This window comes from Somniosus microcephalus, chromosome 19 (assembly GCF_052327205.1).
Source record: "Somniosus microcephalus isolate GS21.2 chromosome 19, FLI_Smic_1.0, whole genome shotgun sequence".
Lineage (NCBI taxonomy): Eukaryota > Metazoa > Chordata > Chondrichthyes > Squaliformes > Somniosidae > Somniosus > Somniosus microcephalus.
The window spans coordinates 67,382,050-67,397,399 of record NC_141005.1 but is presented as its reverse complement, the minus strand read 5'-3'; the positions used below and the strand labels follow the sequence as shown (position 1 = coordinate 67,397,399).

The 15,350-nt window shown below is 42.7% G+C and overlaps 3 long non-coding RNA genes across 4 annotated transcripts; 1 reads left to right on the top strand and 2 right to left on the bottom strand.

The window, feature by feature from the left end:
- Positions 1 to 461: 461 nt before the first annotated feature.
- On the bottom strand, positions 462 to 2,202 carry LOC147104593 (uncharacterized). Of its 2 annotated transcripts, XR_015072366.1 has the most exons (3): positions 2,039 to 2,189; positions 1,722 to 1,900; positions 462 to 1,613 (listed from the first exon to the last, which is right to left on the bottom strand). It is a non-coding gene; the product is annotated as an uncharacterized LOC147104593 (long non-coding RNA). The 2 variants fall into 2 exon arrangements; XR_015072365.1 differs by having other exon boundaries at positions 462 to 1,900; positions 2,039 to 2,202.
- A 3,883-nt stretch (positions 2,203 to 6,085) lies between these two features.
- Positions 6,086 to 11,509, bottom strand: LOC147104592 (uncharacterized). The gene is made up of 3 exons (XR_015072364.1): positions 8,235 to 11,509; positions 7,890 to 8,063; positions 6,086 to 7,761 (listed from the first exon to the last, which is right to left on the bottom strand). It is a non-coding gene; the product is annotated as an uncharacterized LOC147104592 (long non-coding RNA).
- A 41-nt stretch (positions 11,510 to 11,550) lies between these two features.
- LOC147104591 (uncharacterized) lies at positions 11,551 to 14,571 on the top strand. Its single transcript, XR_015072363.1, has 3 exons — positions 11,551 to 11,667; positions 11,783 to 11,946; positions 12,054 to 14,571. It is a non-coding gene; the product is annotated as an uncharacterized LOC147104591 (long non-coding RNA).
- Positions 14,572 to 15,350: the final 779 nt, after the last annotated feature.

Here is a 15,350-nt window from a genome sequence, read left to right as displayed (position 1 = left end):
GGAAAACTCTTTGAACTGGCTTTGATTGATCGAACTCCGCTATCTCCCAAACTGGGTCCACCCCACATGTATTCAGATTGCCGTGAGCTGGACTGTCGCATGCCGGTCAGGTAAAGTTAGGACAGCGAAGCATTTTAGGGGAAGGTTTCCTCTGTGCCTTACGTGAAGGCACACAGAAAACCTCCCTTCAATGTCTCAGTAGGTGTTTACTCAATGAATGCTGAAAATGGACCGTTTCTGAGCTTCCGTTCTGCACTTTAAAACCTTTAACGAAATTATACCAACCACCTTCAACACGACGAGGAATCATTTCAATCCCTGACACGCTTCTGCGCTTTGCAATTACTATCCCAAACACCTGTGCCTCCCTACACCTCTCTATTCCTCTTCTCGATAGTCACATAAGAATGCATTGCATTGATTTATTTTATACAATGTGTGTTGTCGAAGATAGGCAGTACTTACTGAGTTATTATTTATTAAGTCTTTCACAGAAAATACAAATCATCTTCAACAAGAAGACAAATCACTTTCCATCCCTGACACACTTTAACAGGGTTTAATATGGAGAGAAATCTCCTACACAACTGTTTAATTATTCCAGCTACTGTACATATTCACTGTGAATATACAGATATAGTACTGAGAAACTACAAATATTGTAGAACACGGGTCACACATTGTGACATCATACAAGCAAGGATCTGAATATCCTTTTAACAAACTACTCAACCCCTTCAGTATGAAGACATGTGACTATAATAATTAGCGGGTTTCTGTTAACCCTTTCAATACCACAGTGACGTGATCACACCACTGATACAGAGAAATGCAGCCTTTAGGACCCACTTACACAAAAGGTGAAAAGAAGCGAAACACCAATAATCTATTTATAAAACTGATCAGTAGGAGATTTCTGTTTAAAAAAAAATCTGTTGTACTGGGTTTGTTTGTTATAACGTTACAAAATACAGTGCTCAGTTACTGATATCCTTTTCTACCAAAAATACAAATTGTACTTATCAAGGCAAATCACATTCCATCTCTGATACACTTTACCAGGAATCGATATGGAGACCTTTCTCCTACACAATTGTTTGCCGTTATTTCAACTACTGCACATATTCACTGTGAATATACAGATTGAGTAACTCTACAAATATTGTAGAACACGGGTCACGTATTATGACATTATACAGATAAGGATCAGAAATAATCCTTTAACAAACTGTCCATCTCCTTCAATGTGAAGGTTTTAATGACACTGCTTCCATTTTGGAATACTGTTATGCGCCAGAGCACATCTCCAGTTTTGTATGTCTAGTTTTAAGTCAGTATCGTTCCCTCAGTTCTATAAAATGTCCAAGTGTTTCAGCTCTGCCAGGGTGCCCGGATTTGCGGTGCTGTTGGGCTGAACTGTCTGCTTGGTTCGGTCTGACAGGATGGAAAATGCAAAGGCGTTTCCGGAAAACATGACGCCTTGGCTGGACTTGGAGATCTGGGCACCTGTTTCAGGAGGTTACGTTGAAAACCGTTCTTGTGCAGCGAGCAAGCGCCGCGCCCCCCGAGTATCCTCCGCTGTAATCTCTAATGCAGAATTACTGGGATATCAGCTGAAATACAAGAAAAAACAGGAGTCATAAATATCCTGCCTGGGAACAAGGAACTGTTTTAAAAGGTATCCTTTATAACTGTTGTGTGCCAGGGACTCGATGGCTTACCGGGATCCTGCTCCTGACGCTAAGGGTTCAGGTCACGATGACCTCTCATTTCCAGCACGGCGCTGTGTAAAGGCTTGAATCTGTGGTTGTTCCTGAATCGGTCTCCAGTCCAGTCTGTAGACAGGTGTTGCGGGCCCCTTTCGATCTCGGCATCTTCTCTCTATGGTTGTTGTCAACAACTAAAAAATAACAAACATTTTAGTAATTCAGAAAACTTCCAGAAGATTAATATCACACATCAATATTGTATTGCACAATCAATGCTAAATATATACAGTTAATGCTAATCCAACATGTTTTAGATATTTCTCACTCACGCTGTGTTGTTCTTTGGGTGGGATTCTATTACCCAATATTGTCTTCAAACGCTAGCGATATTCTTACAGCCACTCCCTGGACCCTCTGCAGTGGAGCCTTAAACAAGTGCCCGACAGGCCCTGTCTGCTGCGGCTCTGTCCAACGGCTCCTGTATTTATAGGTCCGAATGGACAGGGACAAGCGTGAGCCCGGGGTTCTTTGCGTTTCCCACACTCAACAGCCGATCGCTGCTGTCAGAGGGACAATGGCCGAAGTGCTTCTTTCTGAATGAGGAATTATCCACACTGTTGGCGTTGTTTTGCAGTCAATTCATGAGACCATCTGGAGAGCTGGTATGAGCCAGTAATCCCGGGTCGCAGATTATGAGAAACTGAGACAAATTCTCCCACGTGCCACCCAGCGCAGGAATCAACAATAAGAACATCTGTCTCATCTTTAGCCTTCTGCCTCAAAGAATGTTCAAGAAACTTTATTAAAAATAAAATAAATTCCATTAAAGATTATAGACGGATGCCTGATCCATTAAATAGTTGATAGTTCTTTGTAGCAACAATTTGAATGATGAAAGATTTTAGAACATAGAAACATTTCGAAGTCAAATGTTGAAAGGTGTGTCCTGAAATATATACTGATTTGAGTATAAACTTTTTAGCCGAATGTTACCGAAGGTTTGGTTCAATATAGACCTTGTGGAACAATCCCGAGTTTAAGTGTGATGGAAAATTTGTAACTAAATAGCTGACGGGAATATTTTCCGAGTGTTTCTCGTATAATCCACACCTGGGAAATACTCCTTTGAAGTTCCACTTCTTAGCCCTTCTGCTGCTGTTGTGTTCAGACAAGTGAACTCATTCACTTCTCATTTGGATGCAACAGTTGGAGACATGGAACACAGGAGCAGCTCGGCGTGGGACCTGAACTCTGAGCCAGAGATTCACTACGTTTATGTACCCGTTATATTTACTGAATTTTCAATTTCCATGAATCCTTCACCTTTAAGTGATACACCTCCGACTCTTCCATTTGCTTCTATCTCCTCAACAACAACTTATTATACTTATATAGCGCATTTAACTTAATAAAACGTCCCAATCTCTGGCAATGAGATTCCCAAGGACATCTATTGCAGGCCCACAAACTCGCATGCCTATCTGGGGTGTGTTTTTCCATCTGCTTTCTCTAAAGAGTCCACCGATTTCCTCCAGTTTCCCGAGTTCCCTGGTATCTGGCCACCACAATAAGGGCACCGGCGCTTTTCAAATTTCCTTTTTCTTCATCCCATGCTTCTTCTCTGTTGTAATCAACAGAAACACTGGCTGCGTTCATTCTATTACTCTCGCCTCTACTCAGACTCCCTCTCTCCTTTCTCCTTTCACAACAATGGGGGGTCCCTTTTTCCTCACCTTCCAACCACCAGCCTTCATATTTGCCGGATTGTACCCCGTCATTTCTGCACCTACAATGTATATCTTTTCCCAGCACTTACGACTTGGCCCATCCCTCCTCTGCAGTCAGAGTGGCCCTTTTCTATGGGAATCACTTATTCATTCTTTCACCACCACGACATCCAGCTGTCGTTTCCCCACCACTTTCCCGTGCAAATGTAGCCGGTACAATACCTATTCGGTCCCCTCTTCCCCGCCATTATCCCTGGTCCCCGAGTACCCCTTCCATACGAGAAAACTATTCACAGGTACTCTTCCTCCAATCTAGTATACTTTATGCACAGCGTATCTTCTCTATGTTGAGGAGACCAAACGCAGATCGAGTGGTTCCAAACACTTCTGAATACCACCATTCTATCTATAATATGACCCTGATCTCCCTGTGACTCGCCGCTTCAACCTCCCCTCTCAGTCCCACCGTGGCCTCACTATATAAGTTGTTCTGCTCCGCTCCAACCAAACTGAAGTCTGGGGAAAAGTTATTAACTTTTAACCCACAGCACTCTAGTAGGAACACTGACTAACAATTTCAGACTTGGCTACCTTCACTTTTCGTTAGAGATGGGGATATTGAGGAAGCACACTGGATTGTCATCCACACTAGTTTATGGTTAGACTCCTTGGATAGTTGACAAGTTAACAGCTTCGAAGAACAAGTCTATGGATACATTAAAAGCCTAGTTTGCTTCTAGTCATTTGCTTTAAACTTTAAGCAACCTGTTTAGTCTGTGAGTGATATTTATCTCACTTTAGCTGCCGGCAGTTGTTAATATTTGGGCTTTCTCCCATTGCGTTCACTGCAAACAATCAGTTTCTACAAGTGGACCAAATTACCTGTGACCCAAAACCTGCATCCTGTACCGAGGGTTTCTGAATCACAATGTCCATACACAACAACAACGCTTTTATTGTGTGATTGGCCACCAGAGATCATGGGGTTAACCACCATGCTCGCTTGTCTTCAAAAGGTAGAAAAACATACGTCAGACCAAAGTATCTAGTTCAAAAGGAATAGTCAGATTTATTTGTAAATGGAATATACAGAAGCAGTAAAGCAGAGCAGGAAACTAAAAGTGCAAAACAGACAGGAAAAGTTCGTCTAAAATCCTTGTAGTGTACCATAGCTTTTGACTGCATTTGTGATGTAAGTTACCTGGGATATGACCCTCACACAACCCCTCCTTAACCCCTGCATCTAGTAGAAGCAGTGAGAATCTGGAAATATCCTTTTATTATGCGGGTATCTCGCTTTTGATGTTAAAGCGGGTCCATTTTATGATCAACCGATTTTCTTCCCAATGATCAGAAAACAGAAATGTTAACCATTTTAACATTAAAATAAAGTATGAACTATTTACCCTTCTACTAATGTGCTTGTTGTGGTATCTGTCAGTAATTGATACCTAAAGTTTGGCCGATTTGTACGAGCTGGTGTTAACATATATAAAATATGCCTTTCCAAAGGACCAATAATTTGATGAGCTTCGCTTCAAAGGCTACTGGAACTTGCCCCCAGATAGCTCATCTGAGTATTCCATTTTGAACTTGGATAAAAGAAGACAGCTTTCAATTTAACGCTAAAAATATTGCAATAAATAAATTATGTATATTTCCTTAAAAAATCATTTTCAGGGTGTGGGTTGTGCAGGCAAGACTGGCATTTATGCCCCATCGCTAGTTGCCCTGAGAAGGTGGCGGTACAACGGAATGGCTTGCTGGACCATTTCAGAGGGCAGTTGAGAGCGAGCCAGGTTGGTGAGACTGTCTGATACAGGTCAGACCGGGTAAGGACGGCAGGTTTCCTTCCTAAAGGACATTAGTGAACCACTTGGGGTTTTACGACAATCCAACAGTCTCGTGGTCGCTTTTACTGATACCAGAATTCTTAAAGTGAATTCAAATACTCCAGCTACCATGGTAGGATTTGAACTGGATATTTGTCCAGATCTCTAGATTATTAGTTTAGTAACATAACTACTACACTGTCGTGCATAGGTATTCTGCAGCGTTCCAATGCGCCAGACTTCATTTTGAATGCTATGTTTCTTCACCACCATAAAATTACATACTTGCATTAGAACGAGGACAGCAATGAGAAATTAAACAGATCACAAGGATCTATAAGGAAATGTTAGAGAAGCGCAAGCTTCGCAGTTCAGAAGGGACCGTATGAAATGTATAAAATACTAAATTGTAAATTTGAATAAACTCAGAGCAGTACTGGATTACTATTGCGAATTCGCGAGTAGTAAATTTGGAACAGATAACAGGAAAACAATCTATGCTGGAAGAGCATAACTTTTTGAGTAATCCAGATTACAAGGTAATAGAGCCCAAACACTGGGGATATTCAAAATACAATTAGATGAGAGTGGATGAGCTTCAGTGGGCTGACGTTTCTTATGTTCTTATGGTGAACGTGTGGAAGAGCAGAGATTAACCCATTACTCTATGTTTAGATCAAGCCAATATTGTGAGGCAGGATGTACGGATATAACTTTACCCAAGGGAGGTAATGACGTGGTGCATCTCTAGCCGAAGTATGAGTATATACTGCGCTGTGTGCAGTGAACTAATGAATACAAACATGTTGGTACAGTAATCGGTCATAACATTTTTTATTAGAAATTTGCAATGCTATAATGCGGAACACATACTTTCCAAGACAAGCGCGCATTGCACTCAACTGTAAATCTTTTACTCTGAATGTTCCCCAATGTGGGCCATTTAATGCTGCACTGAATTACTGGTCCGATTCACTGGATAATCCATAAAGGATTTCTGTTAAACCGTTCATCACAAAGACCAGGTGACCACAGATAAACAACAAAATACTACAGTCTTCATATTTCATTCACAGAATGCTAAGACTGGGCCGAAGTTCCATTTTACTATTTCTATTCAACAGTAAGATAGCAACCATCTTCAACAAGAACACATAATCTCAGAGAATACAATCTCCTCCACCCGACTGTCGAGAACTATTATCCGACACCTCGTTACTTTTCATCTTTATAATATTTAACATTACATGCTTACACAAGAATTATTTATATCAATTCATTTTACACGCTGAGTTTATTGTGGAAGATACACAGTACTCACTGAGTTATTAATTAGTTAAATCTTTCACAGAAATATACAAACCATCTTCAACATGAAGACAAATCATGCAGGTACAGCAAGCAATTAGGAAAGCAAATGGTATGTTGGCCTTTATTACAAGAGGATTTGAGTATAAGAGTAAAGACGTCTTACTGCAATTATATAGGGCCCTGGTGAGACCACAGCTGGAGCATTGTGTACAGTTTTGGTCTCCTTACCTAAGGAAGGATATACTTGCCATATAGGGAGTGCAATGAAGGTTCACCAGACTGATTCATGGGATGGGGCGATTGTCCTATGAGGAGAGATTGAGGAGACTAGGCCTATATTCTCTAGAGTTTAGAAGAATGAGAGGTGATTTCATTGAAACATACAACATTCTTACAGGACTTGACAGGGTAGATGCAGGGAGGGTGTTTCCCTTGGCTGGGGAGTCTAGAACCAGGGGCCACAGTCTCAGAATAAGGGGTTTAGGACTAAGATGAGGAGAAATTCTCTACCCCAGAGGGCTGTGGAGGCTCAGTTGTTGAGATCGATAGATTTTTGGATATTAAGGGAATTAAGGGATATGGGGATAGTGCAGGAAAGTGGAGTTGAGGTAGAAGATCAGCCATGATCTTATTGAATGGCGGGGCAGGCTCGAGTGGCCAAATGGCCTACTCCTGCTCCTCGTAGTTATGTTCTTACGTTCTCATCACTTTTCATCCCTAACACACTTCAACAGGGATCAATATGGAGAGATTTCTCCTACACAATTGTTTCAGTCATTCTAACTACTGCATATATTCACTGGGAATATACAAATATATGATCGAGAAACTCTACAAATATTATAGAACACAGGTCACATATTATGACATCACACATGTAAGGATAAGAAATATCCCTTTAACACACTGTCCATCTCCTTCAATGTGAAGGTGTCAATGACACTGCTTCCATTATGGAATATTGTTTTATACGAGTTATGAACAGCGTCTCCATCAGTTTTTGGAACCGTCCAAAATGTTTCAGCCGTACCACGCTCTCCAGAGCGCTGTGCTCGGCGTCACTGTGACAGGAAGGGAATATATCGCTCAAGCAGTTGGTTCAGTCTGAGCTCTCTGCAGAAGTTTGAGGATTTACTTCTGGGTGTCGTTCCTGGCGCTTTATCCACACTGAAGGTGTGGAGTCTGTTGTGAACAAAAATTGAAACAATCCGATTTAGAACGTTGCTTACAGGAGAATAGTAATAACAAGAATAATAATGAGAAAGTCTGACACTTCATATTCACATGCGCAGCGTTGCACCCAAACTCACCGGTGAAGGGTATGCGGTTGTTTCAGGTAATTGACGATCACTCTGAGGGTGACAGTTGGCTCTAGTTTCATGTTTATTTCATTCTGAGATTCTTTCCCTGAAAACCCCCACTTGGTTGTTGCTCCAGTTCATCCGCCGCTCTCTGCACCTTTTCTCTAAAACTGATTTCGTCAACTGAAAAAGAAAAGAGAATCGAATTATGAAAACCTCGATTATCCACCGGGTGTTGAAGATTTAGTTAACTCTGCAATTGTTCAGGGTTCGCTGCTGTCCGATTGTGTGAGCACCGGAGCCGAGATCAGTTTCCACGCACAGTGCAATGTATAAAAGACCGAAGTCACTTACTGTGGAGGTTCCCTGGGACTGCTCCTCCCAGTACATCAGCCTCATCGCCTGCAGAGGGTCCTTGCTTCAGGCTGTGCAGAGTCACCGAGACTGACGGTGACTGTCCCAGAGCCACAGGTTGTAGCTCGGCAGTCCCTCTATTTATTGTACGGGAGATGTTCGGCTCCGGGTTTCTCGGGGTTTCCCACACTCAGGGTCCAATCCGCTCCCCCGGGTGAACAATAGCAGCAACGACTCTTTGTAAACGGCGGAGCGGAGCTGTACAGGGGAACATCTGGCCAGCACAGATGATACTTTAGCCCCGCCGTATTCAGTTCCATCTGAGGTTAGGAGATCCCGGGAATGTCCCGCCCATCGTCATCCAGACAACCCTGTTACTGAGTAAAAGCTGCTTTCGGCGTCTGGTTAACAGGAATTTCAAAATATCAGCATATTTATTTCCTAAAGTTCAGGTCACTGTTACTGAGATGTAAGTGACGACGTGAATCTGAAACATCAAACCTAGTTACTTAACTCTTGTAATTCGTCAGGCTTTTCTCCCGGTACATTGACGGTGGGACTGAACCCCTTCCAGTTATTAATAATAATTTAATACAACGTGTCTGTGGGACTGAAACCATTCCAGTTATTAATAGCAGTACAATGTATTGCCCCCTCTGGATGCTGATGCGCACAGAGTAATGAATTCTATCAGTCTTAGAAACGCAAGGTTTTATTGGTGTGATGTTATATCCTGTAGATTCTTTCCCACGCGCTAAGGGGCAGGTTTAACCGCACCGTGGTGCGAAAGGACTGAATAAGTTCGCGTAGAAACAATGAAGATTGACATGCTGAGGCTGAGGGGTCGCTTTCAATCAAGGCGTCTCTGTCCGCACTGATGCAAAATTATTCATAGATTATACCCTTTATTTATGCAATTTAAATATACTTCACTCAATATGAGAAATCCTTTATAAATGTAAACCAGTTTGTTGCGGGCTTTTTGGTGCATTGCATTTCAAAGTTAAGTTTGCCATCATATCTGTCGCCATTTGAAGTGGTTTTAGCTGCGCGTCACTGCAAACACAGCAAGGCAATTCAGGAGACAACCCAGCACACTAAACACCCCGGAGGTCCGACACTTCTCCAGGACATCCCACCCCATTCATTTACAGTCTCAAAGAATGTAGTATAAATCCAGCATATTAACAGACCAGAAGGAGAGAGTTTCGCTTACGTTCATATAGGGCCCTCAAATTCTCAGACCGTTTACAAGGGGGAGGCGTGGACACCTGGGGGGGGGGGGGGGGAATGAAAGGAATTCGGTACCAGCCCCAAGGCACTGAGGGAGAGATAGATTTTCCAGGAGCGATGTAGTAAGGGAAGGTGGTTTTATATAGGATAATTCCAGAGTAAGGGGTGGGGGGGGGGGGTGAGGAGGATGAGCAGTGGCTGAAAGTTCGGCTCCCGATTGTGGGGCAGAGGAAGCGGGGACAAGCAGCAACCGAGAGTGAGAGGAATGGTGAGTGTGGGTTGGAGGAGAATCCCCAGGAGGGGTGCAAGGAGGTTCTCCAAGGATTTGCGGCCAAGCAGCAAGTTGATTGGTTGGGGCACGGGAAGCCAGTGGAGCGTGACAAGACGGGGTGCTGGAGGTGCAGGACTTTGTCCAAAGAGAACTCGGGCTTCAGTGTATTAGTAACACTTCGTGAGTTATATGTGACTGGGCAGTTAATAATGCTAGTTATGATGATTGATTAAACTGAAATCTGATCACCAGCAAAGCTGGTGTTGGGTCACAGTGCAAAGTGATTGGCACCTTCAGTACCGGGTGTGAGGGAGCGGTCGTTCAGAGTTTTCCACCTGTTGTTAATACAAAGAGGTCAGAGGTGACCGCTCGCATATGAATTAAACGCACTGAATCAAACAACCTGTCAGAACAACACCAAGTGCTGATCAGTGACAGATTTACCGCTTACACCGGGTTCAGCAAATCAGCTCCACCGAGGCCCCGCCTGGCCTCTCAGATGGACGTAAAAGATCCCGTGGCACTGTTCCAAGTAGAACAGGTGAAATCTCCCCGTGTCCTTGACAATATTTATCTCTCAACCAACATCACCAATATAATCTCAGCTATTTGTGGAACCTTGCTGTTCGCTAATTGGCTGCCACGTGTCCCTACATTACAACAGCGACTAACTTCAAAAAACTTCAAAGGCTATGAAGGGCTTTGGTACAGAGGTTGTGAAAGGCGCGATATAAATGCACGTTCTTTGCTTCTTTCACGTGGCTTCGGAAAATGCAACTATAAATTGAGACACGACTGCAACTGCAGTTCTGTTTTATAGATTTCAGCAGCGCGTCAATAGACATCGCTTACTTTACAATACTATTACACTTGTACACGCAGAGAACACGTAGTGAAAGTCTTTCTTGTGGGTGCAATCGAACAGTGATAAAGATATCCCTAAAGTGAATAGAAGGGGATCCATGTGGTCAGTATCTGATTCTTATCTATATATAGTATTCAATATAACTTAACAGTCTCAATCATAATTAAGCTAAAAGCGGATGAGAGAAACAGTGTGAGTGTCGCTCCACGACCCGGAGCTGGGATCACCGATCATTCCAGTGCTGGGAGTTATTGCTCGTGTTTCCCACGTGTCGCAGACAACTGGATTTGGCCATTTGTTGTGTTTCAGTGAGCAGTGAGTGAGCTCATTCTTCTGAGCACAGCAACAACCTGCGGGGACAGGAGGTGAGCAACTATTGAAGGTACATCCCTTTCCCCAATCTGGCAAATCTGCATCGGATGGGAAGCGTTTCCCTATCAGCAATCAGCTACAAGCTTCACATTACAGACTGTCCCAGCAAGTCCAGATTGATTTTAACTTTCATCCGATTCCGCTGCTCTATTAATGTGTTTACTTTGAAATTTTTCCCGATCTGTAAATCACTCGCCACACGAACCATTCGTAAAGCGAACGAGCAGAATGAGACAGATGTTCGCACTGTTGTCCTGTACCCGGTGCCATGGGTGGTGGGTTGGGGGGGGGGCGTAGGGAGGGGCTACTCTCCGGTTCCCACAACCTTACACGAGCCCCGCTGGCCCGGGATTACTGGCTCATTCCAGCTCTCCAGATGGTGTCCTGAGTCTCGGCCCCAACAGTAAGTCAAACAGTGTGGATAATTCCTCATTCAGAGAGGCCATTGTCCCCCTGACAGCAGCGATCGGCTGGTGAGTGTGGGAAACGCAAAGAAACCCGGGCTCACGCTTGTCCCTGTCCATTCGGAGCTATAAATACAGGAGCGGTTGGACAGAGCCGCGGCAGACAGGGCCTGTCGGGCACTTGTTTAAGGCTCCACTGCAGAGGGTCCAGGGAGTGGCTGTAAGAATATCGCTGGCGCTCGAAGACATTTATTCGGAAATAGAATCCCACTCAAAGAACAGCAAAGGGTGCGTGAAATTATATTTAAAACACGATGGATTAACATTAGCTGTGTAATATTAATAATATATTAACCGACTGGTGTTTTTGTGAGTTACTAAAATACGTATTTGTGATTTTCAGTTGTTGGAAACACCGATGGAGAAGGTGCAGAGATCGGATGGGACCCGAAACACCCGTCTACTGGAGGCAGATTCAGGAACATCCACAGATTCAAGTCTTTAGATAGCGCCGTGCTGGAATGAGAGACGATTACCCGAAACATTAGAATCGACAGCACATCTCCGGTAAGGCACCCAGTCCCTTACACACAACAATTGTAAAGACAACCGTTGAATCAGTTTCTTGTTCCCAAATCAGGATATTTCTGACCCGTGCCTTTCTTGTATTTCAGCTGAATTCCCAGTGACTCGGCCCCTCGATTACAATGGAGGATACTCGAGGCGGCCTAAACAAGGGGCAGCGCCTTTTGTTCGCTCCACGCACCGTGAACAATCTTAGGAAAGAAACCCACAAACATGTTCACAGAGCTCAAAATCCAGATAATGTTCTCTGGGGGAGGCTGGTGGAGCTGAAACTTTTGGGACATTTGCAAGAACTGAGGATCTGATAGTTCCACAATACAAAGCACTGGAGCGGTATCCTGGTGTCGAACAGTATTCCGGAATGGAAGCCGAGTCATTAATACCTTCACATTGAAGGGGATGGACAGTTTACCTGTGTAATGTCATAAAATGTGACCCCGTGTTCTACAATATTTGTCGAGTTTCTCAGCACTGCACTTGTATATTCACAGTGACTAGAGACAGTAGTTGGAGTGACAGCAGATAACTGTCGGCTTGGCTGAGATGGGAGCATTCTCACCTCTCAAACCAAGGGACATGATTTCAAGTCTGACTTGAGCACATACTCTAGGCTGACACTTCCGTGTAGCACTGACGGAGTGCTGCATTGTTGGAGGCGCTGCCTTTTATTTATTTTTTTGCTCGCGTGAAGGTTAAAGGACAACACAGACAGGATTGACGAACGCCCTATTTCGGTGTTGTAACTTTTACGAAGTTGTATATGTGTAGGAGAAATCTCTGCATATTGACGCTGTTGATGTGTCAGAGATTGAAAGTGATTGTCTTGATAAGAAGAGTGTGTTTTTGGTAGAAAAGGGTATCCAGTAAACTGAGCACTGCATATTGCAACGTGACAAGGCAGACCGAGTACAACCGATTTGTTTTGATAATCAGAGATATATTAATAATCAGTTTTATAAATTGATAATTGGAGTTTTGCTCCATCTTACCATTTTTGTGAATGGGTCCTAAAGGCTGTAGTTCTAAGGAACAGCGTTGTGATCACGTCTCAGTGGTATTGAATGGGTTAACACCAACCCGTTAATGATTATAGTCACATGCCTTCATATTGAAGAAGCTGGGTAGTTTGTTAAAGGGATATTCAGATGTGTGTAATGTCTGTGTAATGTCATAAAATGTGACCCCGTGTTCGACAATATTTGTCGAGTTTCTCAGCACTGCACTTGTATATTCACAGTGAATAGAGACAGTAGTTGGAGTGACAACAGATAACTGTCAGCTTGGCTCAGTTGGTAGTATTCTCACCTCTGTAAGCCAAGGGTCATCATTTCAAGTCTCATTATAGACTTGAGCACCTAACCTAGGCTGACACTTCAGTGTAGCACTGAGGGAATGCTGCATTGTTGGCGGTTCTGTCTTTCCCCGCTTTTATTTACTCATGTGGAGGCTAAACACCAACACGGATTAGATGGGCCGAACCGCCTGTTTCGTTGTTGTAACTTCGACGAAGGTACCTGTGTAACAGAAATCTCTGCGCGTTGAGGCTGTTGATGTGTGACAGAGATGGAAAGTGATTTGCCTTGATAGGTACGGTTTGTATTTTTGATGGAGAATTTATCCAGTAAACTGAGCACTGTATTTTGTAATCTGATAAGTCAGACCGAGGATAACAGATTTTTTGATTAACTGAAATATCTTGATCAGTTTTATAAATTGATTATTAGTCTTTCGCTTCTGCCCAGTATTTTCGTGAGAGAATCGTAAAAGCTGTAGTTCTATGTAACAGTGCTGTGATCACATGGCTGTGGTATTGAAAGGGTTAACAGAAACCCCTTAATCATTACAGTCACATGCCTTCATATTGAAGGAGATGAACAGTGTGGTAAAGGGATATTTAGATCCTTACCTGTGTAATGTCATAATATGTGGCCGTGTTGTATAATATTTGTAGAATTTATCCATAATATATCTGTATATTCAAGGCGAATAAAAGTAGTAGTTGGAATAACGGCAAACAGTGTAGGAGGAAACTCTCCCTATTGTTCCATGTGGAAGCCTGTCAGGATGTAAAGTGATTTGCCTTCTTGTTGAAGATGGTTTGTGTTTTTCTGTGAAGGATTTAACTAATTAAGAACTCCATGAGTACCGCGTGCTTTCCGTAATACACATTGTATAAAATAATGTAATGCAGGCCATTCTCGTGTAAGTATTCAAATAGAAATAAGGAAATGCTTCAGGACACTTGTTCTAAAGTACTCTGTACAGGATACCCTGCCCCATCCCTGGTCAGGAATGGAAATTGTGGGTCTCCTTGTTGAAGATGGTTGTTTTTATTTTGTAAAAGGTTAAAAATTGCAAAATAGAAAGACAATTGTGTGACCACTGGTGTTTTTGTCCATACTCAACATTCTATGAATGTACTATAAAATGACTATTACTGCCTTCCTGAGGTCGCCATGCAGTGGTGCTGAAGGGGTTAACGGTTCTTTTTGACTATACTGTGAATCCAGTTAATCAAATGCACATGTGCTGTTGTAAAGTACACTTGCAGTTAATATATGCGTGATAGTTTCTTTGCAACCTTCTAATAAAATATTTTACACTCCATCGCCATTTGCATTAGTCTTGTTTTAGTTTACTTCACATTCTATTTGTGTTTCATTTATACATAAACCACACCAGTGCCTCTCTTGGGTAAAGGTATATCTGTAGGGAATTAGATCGCACCAGAGAACATTGGCTGGATCTAACTGTGGGCGAATGGCTCACTAAATGAGTATTCGCCAGCTGTGGATACCACCATGAAGTAATATTCAGATGTATGTGTTCCAGGTCAGTTTCAGCAAATTATTAAATATTGAATAGTTTACCGGAATGAAATATTGATTACTTCAAACCTATCCAGGTGACATATCTATGAACTCCCACCTGCTCTGAGTTAGGTTTCAGGAGCCTAAATAATGTTTAAATTAACCCGACAGTATTACATTCCCTATAGTGACTGTGCAAGTGAGAGGAAATACAGTTATCGAGCAGTTTAAGTTCTTGCTTTGTTATTCTGAGTGTTAATATATTAATTATATTAACGTTGGCAATAACACTTTGTCAGGGAGATTTGTAATATGGTCTGTTATTAACAACAGGCGCAACATCCATTGCAGGGATACTTTATTCCAAACGGAAGTTTTTTTGCACAGGATGTAATAGATATATCTCACTTGATTTCTCGGAAATGGACAGAGAAAACATTTTTACTGTCACTATATCTGCACAGACGGGAGAGAGTGGTCGTCTGTTTTCAGTTCTCTATGTGCGGGACGGCTTCTGTCGATACTTTCCTATCAGTAACCAGCATTGTCCACACTCGTGGATTCGTTAACGATTGA